Raw genomic sequence first — 18,133 nt, 5'->3', positions numbered from 1 at the left:
TTTTGAACATACATTATTCCAATCCAGTGGTAGCTCAATTTACGAACTTCATTGGTTCTGTGACGCCGTGTGTAACTCAAAACATTTGTAAATCGACGTAAATGTGTCAATTGAAATGAATGGAATTGCCATTTATCCGTTACAACCCCTAGATTATATTTCTTATGGTAAGATTTGTGTTTTCAAATTTTAATCAGTGTGCAGTTGAAAATAAATATGGTACAACATAGAAATACTGTACAGTGCAACCTCAGAAATAAGACCACCTATGTTACTGCTCAAGGTGGTCTTATTTTCGGGGTGGTCTGATTTCTGAAGTGGCGTGCAGTAATGATAATGCAGAAGTAATGTGGCTCACATGCAACAATATACTGTAGCGTCATGTACACACAATGAGTAATAAATGATGGAATGTACACGCAACTTTATTGTACACAAAAGAAATTTAAGCATTTGAATAGTCTATGTACAGTATGTATAAGGCAAGAGAAAAAAAACTACAGCTACAAACTATGGTTCTTAGAGGAAGTAACTATCCAAAGTAGATTGTCGTTTCTTGCTATTGTGTTTCAAAGCAGCCTCTTGCAGTCCAGACTCTACAGACATAATGTTGCAAAGGATGGAGTCTAGACTGTTGGCAATAGCAAACTGCTTCAATTCCCCGGCCCATTTCATTGCTTCCGTGTAGCTTTTGATCAACGGTTCTGCTGGACATGGCTCATCTGGCTCCTCATCGTCTGACTGCACGGTTTCTCCTCTGGTGGCTGAAGTTTTGGTTGTTTTATACTCCTCTACTAAGTCTTTCTCCCATCCCTGTTGGAGATCTTCAATAGCTGGTGCCTCTTCATCTACTGTGGTGTACTCATTGAGGGATAAGGAGCTCTCCAGATGCAGATGGTCCACTGTGTCTTGCAAGAGCTCACCAAGCGGTGTGAGACTGTCACCTTCGTCGGGAGTGTCACTGCAGATGCTGCCCTCTTCTGAAATAACACCAGCTTTTTCAAAGCAACGCTTTATGGTGTGTGCCTTCACATTCTGGACTGCAGTGTGAATCCAATGGCATGCATCTAAAACGTTGATGCCCTTTGAAATTTCTGATGCAGAGCCCTTTTTAATTTGGCACAGTACAGCACGAAGGAGAGACGTACGATAGTGGCACTTCATGTTCTGGATGATGCCCAGATCTAGTGGTTGCAACACTGATGTAGTGTTCGCTGGTAAAAACTGCAGCGTGACATTAGAGAATTCCGAAGCAGCTGGGTGACAGGGTGCATTGTCCAGCAACAACAACACGCGTCTCTTCTTTTTCTGCATCTTTGCATTGAACGCTGTCAGCCATTCGTGAAAAATTTCACTCGTCATCCATGCTTTGCGATTTGCTGTCCACAACACAGGCAGATTTTTGATGTTGACATTTCTGAAACAGCGAGGCTTCAGACTCTTGCCAATAACTAACGGCTTCTCAATCTCTCCTGTGGCACTTACACACATAACCACGGTTAAACGCTCTTTAGCTTTCTTTCCACCAGCACAATCACTACCCTTGATAACAAGTGATACATCCACTACAAGGTAGCGCTCGATAGAAAAGGCCTGTTTCATCCATATTATAGATGTCACAGGGATCATACCCTCTTGTGAGTTGAGGTAGCCGCTGTTTCCAAGCATGGACTGTCTCAGGATCTACGCTGGCTCGCTCTCCTGATAGCTTAGCGCCTCCAATGTTGTGCCTTCGTTTGAAACGATCCAGCCAACCGTTGGACGCTTTAAAGGTTTCGTCCTTTTCAAGCTCCTTTGCATATTCTCGTGCCTGTTCCTGGATCATCTGTCCGCTGATAGGGATATTCTGGCTGCGCGCTTTTTGAAACCATCGACAAGTTAGCTCATCCACGTCGTCGTAGTCGCTTCGGTAGCACAGGCGCTTTCTCGAAGAGCTAGCGTTCGCTTGGTATGCGTCGAGGAGCTCCCGTTTCTTTTTCAAAATTGTTTGGATTTGAGTTTTTCCAACTCCAAACCGCTCAGCTAATGTTCGCTGCCTCGATCCTGGCTGCTCACTGGCTCGAATAACTTCTATTTTCTGTTGTAGGGTCAAATCAACTCTCTTCTTGCTTGCTGCCATTTTCACTCCTGCTCGTAATTATGAGGCGATAGCTTCCTCGGGACCGGATATCGCGGTCGCAATTCTGAATTCCGGGGTGGTCTCATTTCTAGGGTTTCAATACAATACAATACATAGGCGTTCTATTTGGGACTGTACAAAACCGGTCGTATTTTTAAGGTGGTCGTTTAAATGAGGTGGTCGCATAGCGGGGTTTCACTGAAAACAATACTTCATAGGAAGAAATAAGACACCAAACAAAGAAAAGCTTCATACATTTTAACTTTAAGTTAGGTGGGGAGAAAAACAGTTCCTCCAGTGAAAGATACTTACCTTCCAAAATAGCAAAACAATCTAATTCAAATGTTTTTCTTTTATGTTTTATTGGATTGGATAAACTTTATTGTCAAATGTACTGTATGTGTAACATACAGCACAGATGAAATCTCTTCCCTCTCAACATAAAACCAGAGGAGCTGCTGCGGGTATCCGCGCCGCTATCAAAAGAAAAGTTAATAAAAAAAATGACAAAAGAATACAAAACAACACATGAGACACAGACAATTGTGCACTCTTAACCACTTTCCTGCATACACTTTGTTGTCTCAAGCAGTTATAGATGAAAGAGGAGCGAAACAAAGTGTCCTTTCCACCAGTGGATCAAAGACGTCATGCTGCAATGTGCACACGTCCGCTACAAGCTAAGCTTGAAAGCAACAAGAAGCTGTAGCATCCATTAACAACAAAGAGATGTTGGCTCTCTTCTCCTGTCCCATGCAAGTCCGCTTCAATTGCAAGCCACGACTCCCAGTTCCACATACACATCGGCGCTCTGCGCTGACGCTCCTTTCTTCTCATCGTCGGCTCCTCAATACATGCATCCATCCAGCCGCAGACTGTCCATCAGCACCGACCTTTTCGCTGAACAAAGCGGGGCTATGAAAATGCTGCCTACTTGAGGCGCAAGACACAAGCGCCCTGGAGATGTCCAGCAACGACAGTCAAATTGCGCAGACATTCCTCCCAATCAAGAAATCAGTGCTGGTACACGTGTGCTGCCGAGAAGGCACAACCATCAAGCACAGATTCTTTGACGAATGTCATGGGCAAAAATGCTGAAAACGGTTCACATCAGGTCCACACGACGTAACACCATGTGACAAAACAAGACAAAAACAACAAAAAATGCAAGGCTCTTGAAGAGCACGTGCTGATTGCTGCCGTTCCGGGCGCCATCTTGGAAAAAATGCAGTGAAACTCCTCTAGAACGAAATCATGTTTGCCACAAGACATTTTTCACAACGGGGTTTTTCACTGGAGCAAATTTGATCTCAGATGTAAACACAAACACACAAAACATATACCGTATTTTCACCACTATAAGGCGTCATTAAAAGTCAGAAATTTTCTCCAAAATGGACAGGACGCCTTATGGTGTGGAGCGTCCTTTGTATGCGCTGAGTTCCAAAATCTGACTGACAGCCGACACGCTGTTTATATAGAGAAAAGGCGGAAGTGACTGTGGCCAGGCATGCGGGAAAGAAGTCGGCCAATCAGGGAAGGGTGGGCGTGTATATATACATATATGGAGAGGGAGGGAGAGAGAGAGAGAGAGAGAGAGAGAGAGAGGACAGGCAAGCTGGGGAGCAGTCCGCCAATGGTGAAAGGTGGGCGTGTAAGTGGACGCTAAAGGGACGCCGCAAGCAGGTACCAACACTTCTATAGAGTGTGGCAATGTGCATTGTTGCAAAACAACTGCGGTTTTGGTTTGTAAGAACCCATGAAAATAAATAAGACAAAGAGACACGCCTACGAAGCTCAGTTCAAACTTCAAGCCACCGGTTATGCTTTTGGCATGCGTGCCCATCTCACAGCAGCGGTGAAAAACCAAGTCAAGCAAATGAACTCTGAGCTTGCCGTTATTCCCGGAGGCTTGACTAAAGAACTCCAACCGCTGGACAATGGCATCAACTGGGTGTTCAAAGTAAAGTTGCGAACGGCATGGGAACAATGGATGATCGGTGGCAAACACAACTTTACAAAGAGTGAGAGGCAGCGCTTGGCGAGTTACGCCACAATACGCAACAACGAGAGGGAACGCGGCGTTTTTGATGGATTACGGTGCTTGCACAATTGTTCAATTCTTTCTACACACACACGCGCTGCCACCATGTTTCGCTCTGTTCTTTACTTTCAAATGTGGGAAAGCTTCACACGAGAGAAATGTTGACTTTGCTGTTGCTGCTCCTTCTTTCCGCTCGGCAATGTGTAGCAACTCACACTAGCATGCGATGCGTTCAGTGACAACTGGGATGTGCAGTCCTCTGCTTCTGATACAGAGGATGAGGACTTTGATGGATTTCTGGGTGATGATTGATCGAAAAACGTGAGAACATTGTACGATGGCTAAATAAAATACACCCGAACTCAGTTCTGCTTTCGTTGCCTTTTTAAAAACGTGTTTTTAGCTTGTATCTGTGTCTTGGCATGCTACCGTATGCTTCATGCTAACGTGTTAGCGTGCGCGCATGCATGCCGTATGTTTAAGCTGCCGTATGTTTTACCACTGTAAAACTGCGCCCATTGGTACAGTGCGGTCTGTCTATGTGTAAAATACAGAAATGTCACCCATTAATGAGACTGCGCCCAACCGTACGGTGCGTCAAATAGTCGTGAAAATACGGTATGTGTACTCATTATTTTTAACTCCAATACTGTACATAGTGCATAAATATGATTATACACTTATTTGATGTTGTTTCACATTGACATATAATTACCGTATTTTCATGACTATAAGGCGCCATTAAAAGTAAAATTTTCTCCAAAATGGACAGGACGCCTTATAATGCGGAGCCTTTTGTATGAGCTGAGTTCCAAAACCTGGCTGAGACCCAACAGGCTGTTTATATAGAGAAAAGGCGGAAGTGAGGTCGACCAATCAGTGAAGGGCGTCCGTGTATATATATGTAAATATATGGAGAGAGAGAGAGAAAAGGTGTACGTGAGTGACGACACGCATGCGGAGAAGAGGTCGGCCAATCAGTGAAGGGCGTCCGTGCACATATATGTAAATATATGGAGAGAGGTGGACGTGAGAGAGGACAGGCACACAGGGGGGGGATCTGCCAATGAGTGAAGGGTGGGCGTGTAAGTGGACGCTAAAGGCACGCCTCTAGCAGGTACCAGCACCTGTATAAAGTGTGAGTATGTGCATTATTGCAAAACAACTTCGGTTTTGGTTTCCAAGAACCCCCGAAAATGAATTCCACAAAGAGACACGCCTACGAAGCTCAATTCAAACTACAAGCCATCGGTTATGCAGAGAAACATGGGAATCGAGCAGCCGCCAGAGAATTGAATGTCAACGAATCCATGGTTCGCAAATGGAGGAAGCAGGAGAACGAGCTTCGCCAAGTCAAAAAGACGAAGCTGAGTTTCCGTGGAAATAAGGCGAGGTGGCCCGAGTTGGAAGACCAACTGGAGCGGTGGATTCTTGATCAAAGAGCAGCCGGCAGAAGCGTCTCCACGGTCACGATTCGACTAAGGGCGAAAACGTTAGCCGAAGAATTGAAAATTGAACATTTTCAAGGAGGTCCGTCTTGGTGCTTTCGCTTTATGAAACGGCGACATCTATCCGTGAGAGTGAAGACGACCGTGGCTCAGCAACTTCCAGCGGACTACAAAGAAAAGCTGGCCGTTTTCCGCACCTACTGCAGTAAGAAGATTGTCGACAAACGCATCCAGCCTAACCACATAACCAACATGGACGAGGTCCCGCTGACTTTCGACATCCCGGTGAACCACACTGTGGAGAAGAAGGGGACCAGCACAGTTGCGATACGCACAACGGGGGACGAGAAGTCTGCTTTTACTGTCGTTCTTGGTTGTCATGCCCACGGCCAGAAACTGCCACCTATGGTGATTTTTAAGCGAAAGACGCTGCCGAAAGAAAAGTTTCCAGCCGGCGTCATCGTAAAAGCAAAACAGAAGGGCTGGATGGACGAGGAGAAGATGAGAGAGTGGCTAAGTGAGGTGTATGTTAATTAATTTGCGACTCCATGCGTGCCCATCTCACAACAGCGGTGAAAAACAAAGTCAAGCAAATGAACTCCGAGCTTGCCGTCATTCCCGGAGGCTTGACTAAAGAACTCCAACCGCTGGACATCGGCATCAACCGGCCGTTCAAAGTGAAGTTGCGAGCGGCATGGGAAACATGGATGATCGATGGCGAACACAGCTTTACGAAGAGTGGGAGGCAGCGCCAGGCTAGTTACGCCACAATCTGTGAATGGATTGTGGCTGTTTGGACGAACGTATCTGCTAGTACAGCTGTTCGAGCTTTTGGCTCCATCATTTCTGTGGAGCCACATGACAACGAGAGTGACTCTGACAACGAGAGTTTGGATGGATTACCGATACTTGCACAATTGTTCAATGCGGAAACAGAAAATGACGACTTTGATGGCTTTCTGAGTGATGATTGAGCAAAAAACTTGAGTACCTTGTAAATAAAATACACCCAAACTCAGTTCTGCTTTCGTTGCCTTTTTAAAAACGTGTTTTAGCGTGTATCCGTATGTCTTGGCATGCTACCGTATGCTTCAAGCTAACGTGTTAGCGTGCGCGCATGCATGCCGTATGTTTCAGCTGGCGTATGTTTTACCACTGTAAAACTGCGTCCCCCCCAAAAAAAAATCCTCATCTCACCCCTCGGGTGGTGTCCGTCCCTCATTCAGCTCGGGTCCTCTACCAGAGGCCAGGAAGCTTGAGGGTTCTGCGCAGTATCCTTGCTGTTCCCAGCACTGCACATTTCTGGACTGAGATGTCCGATGTTCCCGGGATCTGTTGCAACCACTCATCTAGTTTGGGGGTCACTGCCCGAGTGCTCCGACCACCACAGGCACGACTGTCACCTTTAACTTCCAGGCTCTCTCCAGCTCCTCTCTGAGCCCTTGGTATTTGTCGAGTTTCTCATGTTCCTTCTTCCTGATGTTTCCATCACTTGGGACCGCTACATCCACTACAACGGCTTTCCTCTGCCCTTTATCTATGATCACGATATCTGGTTGGTTCGCCATTACCATCTTGTCAGTCTGGATCTGGAAGTCCCACAGGATCTTCGCTCTGTCATTCTCCACCACCTTCGGATGTGTTTCCCATTTTGACCTTGGGGTTTCCAGTCCATACTCCGCACAGATGTTTCGGTAGACTATGCCAGCCACCTGGTTATGGCGTTCCATGTAGGCTTTCCCTGCCAGCATCTTACACCCTGCAATTATGTGTTGGATCGTCTCAGGTGCCTCTTTGCACAACCTACACCTTGGGTCTTGTCTGGTGTGGTATATCTGGGCCTCGATGGGTCTGGTGCTCAAGGCCTGCTCCTGAGCAGCCAGGATGAGTGTCTCTGTGATGCCCTTCAGCCACTGATAGGACTTCTTGAGATCAGCCACTTAAGTTATGGTCCGGTGGTACATCCCGTGTAGGGGCCTGTCCTCCCATGATGGTCCCTCTTACAGTGCCTCATCTTCTGTTCCCCATTGTCTGAGACATTCTCTGAGTACGTCATCCGTTGGAGCCTTCTCCTTGATGTATTCATGGAGCTTGGATGTTTCATCCTGGACAGTGGCTCTCACACTCACTAGTCCTGGGCCTCCTTCCTTTCGGCTTGCGTACAGTCTCAGGGTGCTGGATTTGGGATGGAACCCTCCATGCATGGTTAAGAGCTTTCGGGTCTTAACGTCCGTGGTCTGAATCTCTTCCTTTGGCCACCTTATTATTGCTGCAGGGTATCTGATCACTGGCAGGGCATAGCTGTTTATTCCCCGGGTCTTATTCTTGCCATTGATCTGGCTTCTTAGGACTTGCCTCACTCGCTGGAGGTATTTGGCCGTAGCCGCTTTCCTTGTTGCCAGTTCGAGGTTGCCATTGGCTTGTGGTATATCAAGGTACTTGTAGCTGTCCTCAATGTCTGCTATTGTTCCTTCAGGGAGTGAGACCCCTTCAGTGCGGACTACCTTTCCTCTCTTAGTCACCATCCGACTACATTTCTCAAGCCCGAATGAAATCCCGATGTCGCTGCTGTAGATCCTGGTTGTGTGGATCAGAGAATCTATGTCCCTTTCGCTCTTAGCATACAGCTTTATGTCATCCATGTAGAGGAGGTGACTGATTGTAGCTCAATTTCTGAGGCGGTATCCATAGCCTGTCTTGGTGATTACTTGGCTTAGGGGGTTCAGTCCTATGCAGAACAGCAGTGGGGAGAGTGCATCACCTTGGTATATGCCACATTTGATGGATACTTGGGTAAGTGGCTTGCCATTGGCTTCAAGTGTGGTTTTCCACATCCTCATCGAGTTCGCAACGAAGGCTCTTTGGGTCCTGTTCACCTTATACAACTTCAAGCATTCAGTGATCCATGTATGTGGCATCGAGTCATAGGCTTTCTTGTAATCAATCCAAGTGTGCACAGGTTGGTACGTCGGGACCTGCAGTCTTGTGTGACTGTTCTGTCAATCAGGAGCTGATGTTTGGCTCCTCTGGTATCTCTACCAATGCCCTTCTGCGCTTCGTTCATGTATTGATCCATGTGTCCACTTATCTTAGCCGCAATGATGCCTGACATGAGCTTCCATGTTGTGGAGAGACAGGTTATTGGCCGATAGTTGGATGGGGCTGCACCCTTCGAGGGATCCTTCATGATCAGGATCGTTCGCCCTTCGGTTAGCCATTCTGGGTGTGTCCCATCCCTCAGCAGCTGGTTCAATTGTACTGCTAGGCGCTCATGGAGTGCTGTGAGTTTCTTTAGCCAGTAGGTGTGGACCATGTCCGGGCCTGTTGCTGTCCAGTTCTTCATATCTGAGACTCTTTCCTGTATGTCTGCCACTGTTATGGTAACTGGGTTCTGTTCAGGGAGGTTGCTGTGCTCCTCTCTCAGGGTCACCAGCCATTGTGCACTGCTGTTATGTGCAACCTCCTTCTCCCATATGCCTTTCCAGTACCTTTCAGTTTCCAGTCTTGGTGGGTCAGCTGTGTGTGTTAGGACCCTGCCACTGAGCGTACACTTTCGCAGGTTGTGTTGCGAACAGCCTGTTTATTCGTCTGGCCTCATTCTCTTTCGTGTACCGCTTTAGGCGGCTGGACAAGGCTTGGAGCCTTTGTTTGGCAGTTTCGAGTGCTTCAGGTATGGTCATCTGGATGTACCTCTCGGGTATCTGCGTTTTCATCACACCTCTCTGGGCCTCCGTCAATTGACTCACATCTTTCCGGGACGCCTTGATCTTAGCCTCCAACCGTCTTTTCCATGGTGGGTAACGTATCTCTTGGCTTCCATGGTTGCTCTTATAGCCCAGAGTCTCCAGGATCACTGATGCTGAAGCGTATATCAGCTCATTGGTTTCTGTGATTGTTACGGTAGGGATCGCCCTCAGTGCTGCATTCACACTTTCCATGAGACTTTCAGATGGTACTTCACATAGCCGTTGTAATCGGTTTCTAGGTTGCCCAGCTTTCATTCTTGCCATGATTTTAGCTTTCATGCGCTGCCTCGCTCAGCATTTCATTCATTGGGGCTGGCCACCCAATCTCATCATCTGCATTCATTGGGGCTTGCCTCCCAATCTCTTGTATGACCTCCTCCTCTGATCTGGCAGCCTGGGGCCCTTCACCATGGAACCTGCGTTGTACCTCATCAATCTCAAGTTGTGACAGCAGTTGCCGTTTGTGGATGTTGCAACACTGAGCTACTAGTTGTTTCGTGGTCAACCGTGACTGTGGGTTTCGAAGTAACCATTTAGCCCACATTCTCTGCATGTAACCCCTCTGACTAGGGTTGCTTGAGTAGTAGCATTCCAACAGAGCCATGTTATCGCATCTCGCCCATCTCCGCTTTGTTCCAGTAACCCATTTTTCATCAAGGTGCTCTGGTTCCCCAGCACCTGACGCAGACCTTGATTGGCCGGGCGACGTCTGAGCCGGCATGTCATTCGTTTTATTGTCTCTCATCATTGTATGAGGTAGGCATTAGCGTGAAGGATCTTGCCCAAGGACCCACAATGGATGGTGTTATGTGCTCATTTTTTGCCCCAAGCGGGATTCGAACCACCGTCTCCCGCTTGCCAAACCGATGCCTTACCAACTGAGCTATCAAGCCGCTCGTGTGTGTGTGTGTGTGTGTGTGTGTGTGTGTGTGTGTGTGCGTGCGTGCGTGCGTGCGTGCGTGCGTGCGTGCGTGCGTGCGTGCGTGCGTGCGTGCGTGCGTGCGTGCGTGCGTGCGTGCGTGCGTGCGTGCGTGCGTGCGTGCGTGCGTGCGCGCTCCCCTGTCATGTGGTGTTCCACAGGGCTCAATTCTGGGGCCTCTGCTGTTCTCGCTGTATCTGCTCCCATTGGGTTCCATCTTAAGGAAAAATGCTATTCGGATGACTGCCAGATCTATGTCCCACTGAGCAAAAAAGATGCCTTCTCATTAAGGCAACTTCTATCCTGCCTAGAAGAAATCAAAACCTGGATGGCACAAAATTTCTTGAAATTCAATTAAAAGAAGACAGAGGTGATACTGTTTATTCCCAGTGGCCCTTGTACATCCCATCCTGTATACTTGGGCCCCCTGTTTCCTTATCTTAAGTCAACAGTCTCAAAATTGGGCCTTAAACTGGACAGTGATTTCAAACTTGATCGGCAAATTGGTGCCATTGTTAAATCACCTTCTTTCACCTTAGAAAGCTGGCCAAAATAAAACCTCTCCTCTCTCATGAACACTTTGAGACAGTAATTCATGCCTTTGTCACATCCCGGCTCGATTACTGCAATGCCCTTTACTTTGGAGTCAGCCAGTCCTCCAATTTAGCGCCTTCAGCTGGTCCAGAATGCCGCTGCTCGCCTCTTGACTGGTACTTGTAAAAGGGAGCACATAACTCCTGCTCTGGCATCCCTTCACTGGCTCCCCATACATTTTAGTTATTTTCAAGATCCTCTTGTTTTAAAATCTCTGAATAATCTCGCGCCACCTTACCTCTCTGAGCTCATCCGTCCCTACACACAGGTCTGCGGACCAGACATTATTAGAAGTACCAAGAACTACACTGAGGCTCAGAGGGGATCAAGCCTTTTCTGTTGCTGGTCCCTCTCTCGGGAATGACCTCCCACTGAACATTCGGCAAGCCTCCTCGCTGCCGATCTTCAAAACCCTCCGCAAAACTCACTTGTATTCTTTGGCATTCGACTCAGCATGACTTAGATTTGTTCTTGGTTTTACTGTTTGGTGCTTTCTACTGTCTTTATGACCGATTTGTTTTACTGTTTATTGTATATGTTAAATTGCTCCATGTACAGTACTTTGTATGCAGTGATGGCTGTCTGCGGACCAGACATTATTAGAAGTACCAAGAACTACACTGAGGCTCAGAGGGGATCAAGCCTTTTCTGTTGCTGGTCCCTCTCTCGGGAATGACCTCCCACTGAACATTCGGCAAGCCTCCTCGCTGCCGATCTTCAAAACCCTCCGCAAAACTCACTTGTATTCTTTGGCATTCGACTCAGCATGACTTAGATTTGTTCTTGGTTTTACTGTTTGGTGCTTTCTACTGTCTTTATGACCGATTTGTTTTACTGTTTATTGTATATGTTAAATTGCTCCATGTACAGTACTTTGTATGCAGTGATGGCTGTTTGAAAGTGCTCTATAAATACAGTTGAGTTGAGAATGTTCTTAATCAACCATTTGATCCTTCAAAATCTGTGATGCCTTTACCTGAGAGCAATTATCCTAGCTTGCTCCTGTATCATAAGGCCTGTTATTACATTGTCGGATGCTCTTTTCTTGGCAAACCACTCCCAAGTCTCCTGGTTTATTTCGGGATACTTCTGCCTTGCTGCAGTCAATATCTTCCTTTTGCTGTTCACTTTTCCTGAATTCCAGAGTTCCAGAATGTTCTCTCTGTCCTTCAGAATGGCATAGATCGATTTCTGGCCAGCCTAAAATATAAAAAAGGAAGTTTCAGAATCAGAATCAGAATCATCTTTATTGGCCAAGTATGTAGAACACACAAGGAATTTGTCTCCGGTATAACACGCTGCACTAGTATCATCGTAAACAACAAAATCATTGAACCATTTTAGAGTAACCAGTAGTTTTGTAATCTCTCATTTGTTTTCAAATTTATATAAAATGCACCTGTAGCATAACAGTACTGTAATAATATGACTACTATACTGTATACAGTTAATAAATTCATGACACAAAACGAATAAAAATACACCCAAAAATCTGGTACATTTTTTTGGTTATGTTGTAAAGCAACATTCGAATTTTCTATCCATTTGTGAAAAAGGAAGAAATTGCGAGATTTACGATCAGCATTCACTTGCACTTACCGTATTTTCACGACTATTCGACGCATCGTACGAATGGCCGCAGTCTCATTAATGGGTGACATTTCTGTATTTTACACATACACAGGACGCATTGTACTAATGGCCGCAGTTTTACAGTGGTAAAACATACGCCAGCTTAAACATACGGCATGCATGCGCGCACTCTAACACGTTAGCTTGAAGCATACGGTAGCATGCCAAGACATACAGATAAGATAAAGACACGTTTTTAAAAAGGCAACGAAAGCAGAACTGAGTTCGGGTGTATTTTATTTAGCCATCGTACAATGTTCTCACGTTTATCGATCAATCATCACCCAGAAATCCATCAAAGTCCTCATCCTCTGTATCAGAAGCAGAGGACTGCACATCTCAGTTGTCATTGAATGCATCACATGCTAGTGTGAGTTGCTACGCATTGCCGAGCGGAAAGAAGGAGTAGCAACAGCAAAGTCAACATTTCTCTCGTGTGAAGCTTTCCCACATTTTAAAGTAAAGAACAGAGCGAAACATGGTGGCAGCGCGTGTGTGTGTAGAAAGAATTGAACAATTGTGCAAGTACCGTAATCCATCAAAAACGCCGCGTTCCCTCTCGTTGTTGCGTATTGTGGCGTAACTCGCCAAGCGCTGCCTCTCACTCTTTGTAAAGTTGTGTTTGCCACCGATCATCCATTGTTCCCATGCCGTTCGCAACTTTACTTTGAACGCCCGGTTGATGCCAATGTCCAGCGGTTGGAGTTCTTTAGTCAAGCCTCCGGGAATAACGGCAAGCTCAGAGTTCATTTGCTTGACTTGTTTTTTCACCGCTGCTGTGAGATGGGCACGCATGCCAAAAGCATAACCGGTGGCTTTAAGTTTGAACTGAGCTTCGTAGGCGTGTCTTTTTGTCAAATTTATTTTCAGGGGTTCTTAGAAACCAAAACCGCAGTTGTTTTGCAACAATGCACATTGCCACATACAAGTGTTGGTACTGGCTTGAGGCGTCCACTTACACGCCCACCCTTCAGCATTGGCGGACTAGCTTGCCTGTCCTCTCTCTCCCTCTCTCTCTCTCTCTCTCCCTCTCCATATATGTATATATACACGCCCACCCTTCCCTGATTGGCCGACTTTTTTCCCGCATGCCTGGCCACAGTCACTTCCGCCTTTTCTCTATATAAACAGCGTGTCGGCTGTCAGTCAGATTTTGGAACTCAGCGCATATAAAGGACGCTCCGCACCATAAGGCGTCCTGTCCATTTTGGAGAAAATTTAAGACTTTTAATGGCGCCTTATAGTCGTGAAAATACGGTACATCAATTTCTTGGATAATGTCTTTAATTTTTCTTCCTCCGTCTTTCATTTTGATGACTTTTACCCTCTCTTCCAGCGTCAGAGCTCTTCTTTTCTGAGCTGCTTGACATCCAGAGGTCCATTTTGGAGCCATTTTAGCTATTGTAACGTTCTTGCTGCGTCTGAAACGAACAATAACAAATACTTCCTGGACTACTGCGCATGTGTAAACCAGGGTGGTGGTTGCTGTTGCAGTTTCCGAAAGAAGCAGCAGAGGTCGCTGTTGGGTTAGAGTTCATTGTAGTGAATGCCATCGCGAGGCAGAGCAGAGAAAATGATTTTGTGTAACGCAACAGGGGTTTTTTTGTCATATGGGGGGCAGGAAAGTGGGAATGTTGTTAATGCATGAAGATTTTTTCACATTAGGGGGTATTTTCGCCCATATACTGTATGTTTCGTTGTAGAGGAGTTCACTGTATAATTTTTGCCTATGTAGGTATCGTTGTAGAGGAGTTTCATGTATATTTTTTTTCATCGATCCAGAGACACATTGGTTTTTTTGCAACGTTAATGATATTCAGGCAGCCGCTGTGATAATTGTGATTGGAAGAAGCTCATTTTTGTTGGGGGAACCTCGAGCTGCACACATCTTGCTCCCATGGGAAGCAGACATCAAGTTTAATGGCTTTTTTTTAGAGATGCTCCAATACAATAAATACTGTACATATTATACATACAGTCAAATGTATGGACCATGTGAATAGGAATTGTAGGTGGCTGCTGTGAGAATTGTGATTTGAAGAAGCATGTGTTTGTACAGCTTATAACTTTTAGCCCTTTCATGCACCCTGTAACCTGATAACATGATAAGCTGTCCACTGAAGTAACCACTGTCCCTGAAAGGGTGGAAGTCAAGTTATCAGTGAAGTAACTGTGGCCACACTGTCCATGGTGTGGTTAGCGTCTCCACATTCATAGTTGGTTCGTCCAGTATTGTTGCGTCATTTGTTTAAAGCAGGGGTGCTGAGTACGTCGATTCTGATCTACCGGTAGATCTAAGACGGGTCCCAAGTAGATCCGAGGAGTGTTGAGGAGAAAAATAAACAACCATTAGTGTGTCTTCGTGTCTTTTTTTGTGTTAATATTTTCACAAAAAATATTCATCCATCCATCTTCTACCGCTTATCCGGGGCCGGGTCGTGGGGGCAACAGCTTTAGCAGGGAAGCCCAGACTTCCCTCTCCCGAGCTACTTCTTCCAGCTCTCCCCGGGGGATCCCGAGGTAAGGCATTGGTTTGGCATACGGGGGACGGTGGACGGGCGATCCCGAGACGTTCCCAGAGCAGCTGGGTGACATAGTCTCTCCAGCGTGTCCTGGGTCTTCCTCGGGGTCTCCTCCCGGTGGGACATGACCGGAACACCTCACCGGGGAGGCGTTCAAGAGACATCCGAATCAGATGCCCAAGCCACCTCATCTGGCTCCTCTCGATGTGGAGGAGAAGCGGCTCGACTCTGAGCCCCTCCCGGATGACCGAGCTTCTCACCCTATCTCTAAGGGAGAGCCCGGACACCCTTCGGCGAAAACTCATTTCGGCCGCTTGTAACCGGGATCTCGTTCTTTCGGTCACGACCCATAGCTCGTGACCATAGATGAGGGTTGGAACGTAGATCGACCGGTAAATTGAGAGCTTCGCTCTTTGGCTCAGCTCCTTCTTCACCACGACAGACCGATACGTCTGCATCACAGCAGACGCCGCACCAATCCTCCTGTCGATCTCTCGCTCCCTCCTACCCTGACTCGTGAACAAAACCCCAAGATATTTAAACTCCTCCACTTGGGGCAAGATCTCCTCCCCGACCCGGAGGGGGTACTCCACCCTTTTCTGACTGAGGACCATGGTTTCTGATTTGGAGGTGCTGATCTTCATCCCAACCGCTTCACACTCGGCTGCGAAACGCTCCAGTGAGAGTTGGAGAGCCCTGTTTGAAGGAGCCAACAGCACCACATCATCTGCAAAAAGCAGGGATGCAATACTGAGGCCACCAAAACGGACCCCCTCAACGCTTCGGCTGCGCCTAGAAATTCTGTCCATAAAGGTTATGAACAGAATCTGCGACAAAGGGCAGCCTTGGCGGAGTCCTACCCCCACTGGAAACGATTCCGACTTACTGCCGGCAATGTGAATCAAACTCTGACATCGGTGGTATAGTGACAGAACAGCCCGTCCCATCAGGGGGTTCGGTACCCCATACCCTCGAAGCACCCCCCACAGAACTCCCCGAGGGACACGGTCAAACGCCTTCTCCAAGTCCACAAAACACATGGAGACTGGTTAGGCGAATTCCCACATACGCTCGAGGACCCCGCTAAGGGTGTAGAGCTGGTCCACTGTTCCACGGCCGGGACGAAAACCACACTGCTCCTCCTCAATCTGAGGCTCGACTTCCTGACGGACCCTCCTCTCCAGCACCCCTGAATAGACCTTACCAGGGAGGCTGAGGAGTGTGATCCCTCTATAGTTGGAACACACCCTCCGGTCCCCCTTTTTGAAAAGAGGCACTACCACCCCGGTCTGCCAATCCGGAGGCACTCTCCCTGTTGACCACGCGATGTTGCAGAGGCATGTCAACCAGGACAGCCCCACAACATCCAGAGCCTTGAGGAACTCATCCACCCCTGGGGCCTTGCCACCGAGGAGCTTTTTAACCACATCGGTGACTTCAGCCACAGAGATAAGAGAGCCCACCTCAGAGTCCCCAGGCTCTGCTTCCTCCGAGGAAGACGTGTTGGTGGAGTTGAGGTCTTCGAAGTACTCTGCCCACCGGTTCACAATGTCCCGAGTCAAAGTCAGCAGCGCCCCATCCCCACTGTACACAGTTAGTGTTAGTGGTGCACTGCTTCCCCCTCCTGAGATGTCGGATGGTGGACCAGAATTTCCTCGAAGCCGTCCGGAAGTCGGCTTCCATGGTCTCACTAAACTCTTCCCACGCTCGGGTTTTTGCCTCGGCAACCACCGAAGCTGCGTTCCGCTTGGCCAGTCGATACCCGTCAGCTGCCTCTGGGGTCCTAAAGGCCATAAAGGCTCGATAGGACTCCTTCTTCAGCTTGACGGCATCCCTTACTGCTGGTGTCCACCAGCGAGTACGGGGGTTGCCGCCACGACAGGCACCAACCACCTTACGGCCACAACTCGGATTGACCGCCTCAACAATAGAGGCACAGAACATGGTCCACTCGGGCTCAATGTCCCCCGCCTCCCCCGGAACATGGGAAAAGCTCTGTCGGAGGTGGGAGTTGAAACTCCTTCTGACAGGGGATTCCGCCATATGCTCCCAACAAACCCTCACAATACGTTTGGGTCTGCCAGGACGTACCGGCATCTTCCCCCACCACCGGAGCCTACTCACCACCAGGTGGTGATCAGTTGACAGCTCCGCCCCTCTCTTCACCCGAGTGTCCAGAACATGCGGCCGCAAATCCGATGATACAACTACAAAGTCGATCATCGAACTGCGGCCTAGGGTGTCCTGGTGCCAAGTGCACATACGGACACCCTTATGCTTGAACAAGGTGTTCGTTATGGACAATCCGTGGCGAGCACAGAAGTCCAATAACAAAACACCACTCGAGTTCTGATCAGGGGGGGGGGCGTTCCTCCCAATCACACCCCTCCAGGTCTCACTGTCATTGCCCACGTGAGCATTGAAGTCCCCCAGCAGAAAAAGGGAGTCCCCAGCCAGGAGTACTCTCCAGCACACCCTCCAAGGACTCCAAAAAGGCTGGGTATGCTGAACTGCTGTTTGGTGCATATGCACAAACAACAGTCAGGACCCATCCACCCACCCGAAGGCGGAGGGAGGCAACCCTCTCGTCTACCGGTGTGAACCCCAATGTACAGGCACTGAGCCGGGGGGCAATGAGTATGCCCACACCTGCTCTGCGCCTCTCACCGTGAGCAACTCCAGAGTGGAAGAGAGTCCAACCCCTCTCGAGAGAACTGGTACCAGAACCCAGGCTGTGTGTGGAGGCAAGTCCGACTATATCCAGTCGGAAATTCTCTGCCTCACACACCAGCTCGGGCTCCTTCCCTGCCAGAGAGGTGACATTCCATGTCCCAAGAGCTAGCTTCTGCAGCCGAGGATCGGACCGCCAGGGTCCCCGCCTTTGGCTGCCGCCCAGCTCACATTGCACCCGACCCCTTTGTCCCCTCTCATGGGTGGTGAGCCCATGGGTAGGGGGACCCACGTTACCTCTTCGGGCTGTGCCCGGCCGGGCCACATGGGTGTAGGCCCGGCCACCAGGCGCTTGCCAACGAGCCCCACCTCCAGGCCTGGCTCCAGAGGGGGGCCCCGGTGACCCGCGTCCGGGCGAGGGAAACCTTGGTCCATATAT

At 48.2% G+C, this 18,133-nt stretch overlaps 2 protein-coding genes and 2 long non-coding RNA genes across 11 annotated transcripts in view; 2 read left to right on the top strand and 2 right to left on the bottom strand.

Moving 5' to 3' along the window:
- The window catches only part of LOC127605701 (uncharacterized), a 368,389-nt gene that overhangs the window by 105,204 nt on the left and 245,052 nt on the right, over positions 1-18,133 (top strand). The gene's annotated exons all lie outside the window — the stretch shown is intronic.
- The window catches only part of nek1 (NIMA-related kinase 1), an 87,129-nt gene that overhangs the window by 66,931 nt on the left and 2,065 nt on the right, over positions 1-18,133 (top strand). The gene's annotated exons all lie outside the window — the stretch shown is intronic.
- Positions 110-2,413, bottom strand: LOC127605761 (uncharacterized). Its single transcript, XR_007963657.1, has 2 exons — positions 2,326-2,413; positions 110-249 (listed from the first exon to the last, which is right to left on the bottom strand). It is a non-coding gene; the product is annotated as an uncharacterized LOC127605761 (long non-coding RNA).
- Positions 11,774-14,044, bottom strand: LOC127605745 (uncharacterized). Its single transcript, XR_007963641.1, has 2 exons — positions 13,759-14,044; positions 11,774-12,464 (listed from the first exon to the last, which is right to left on the bottom strand). It is a non-coding gene; the product is annotated as an uncharacterized LOC127605745 (long non-coding RNA).

The sequence above is a fragment of the Hippocampus zosterae genome, chromosome 8, assembly GCF_025434085.1.
Source record: "Hippocampus zosterae strain Florida chromosome 8, ASM2543408v3, whole genome shotgun sequence".
Classification (NCBI taxonomy): domain Eukaryota; kingdom Metazoa; phylum Chordata; class Actinopteri; order Syngnathiformes; family Syngnathidae; genus Hippocampus; species Hippocampus zosterae.
Note: the sequence above shows the minus strand (reverse complement) of the source record. Positions and strands in the feature narration are given on the sequence as shown.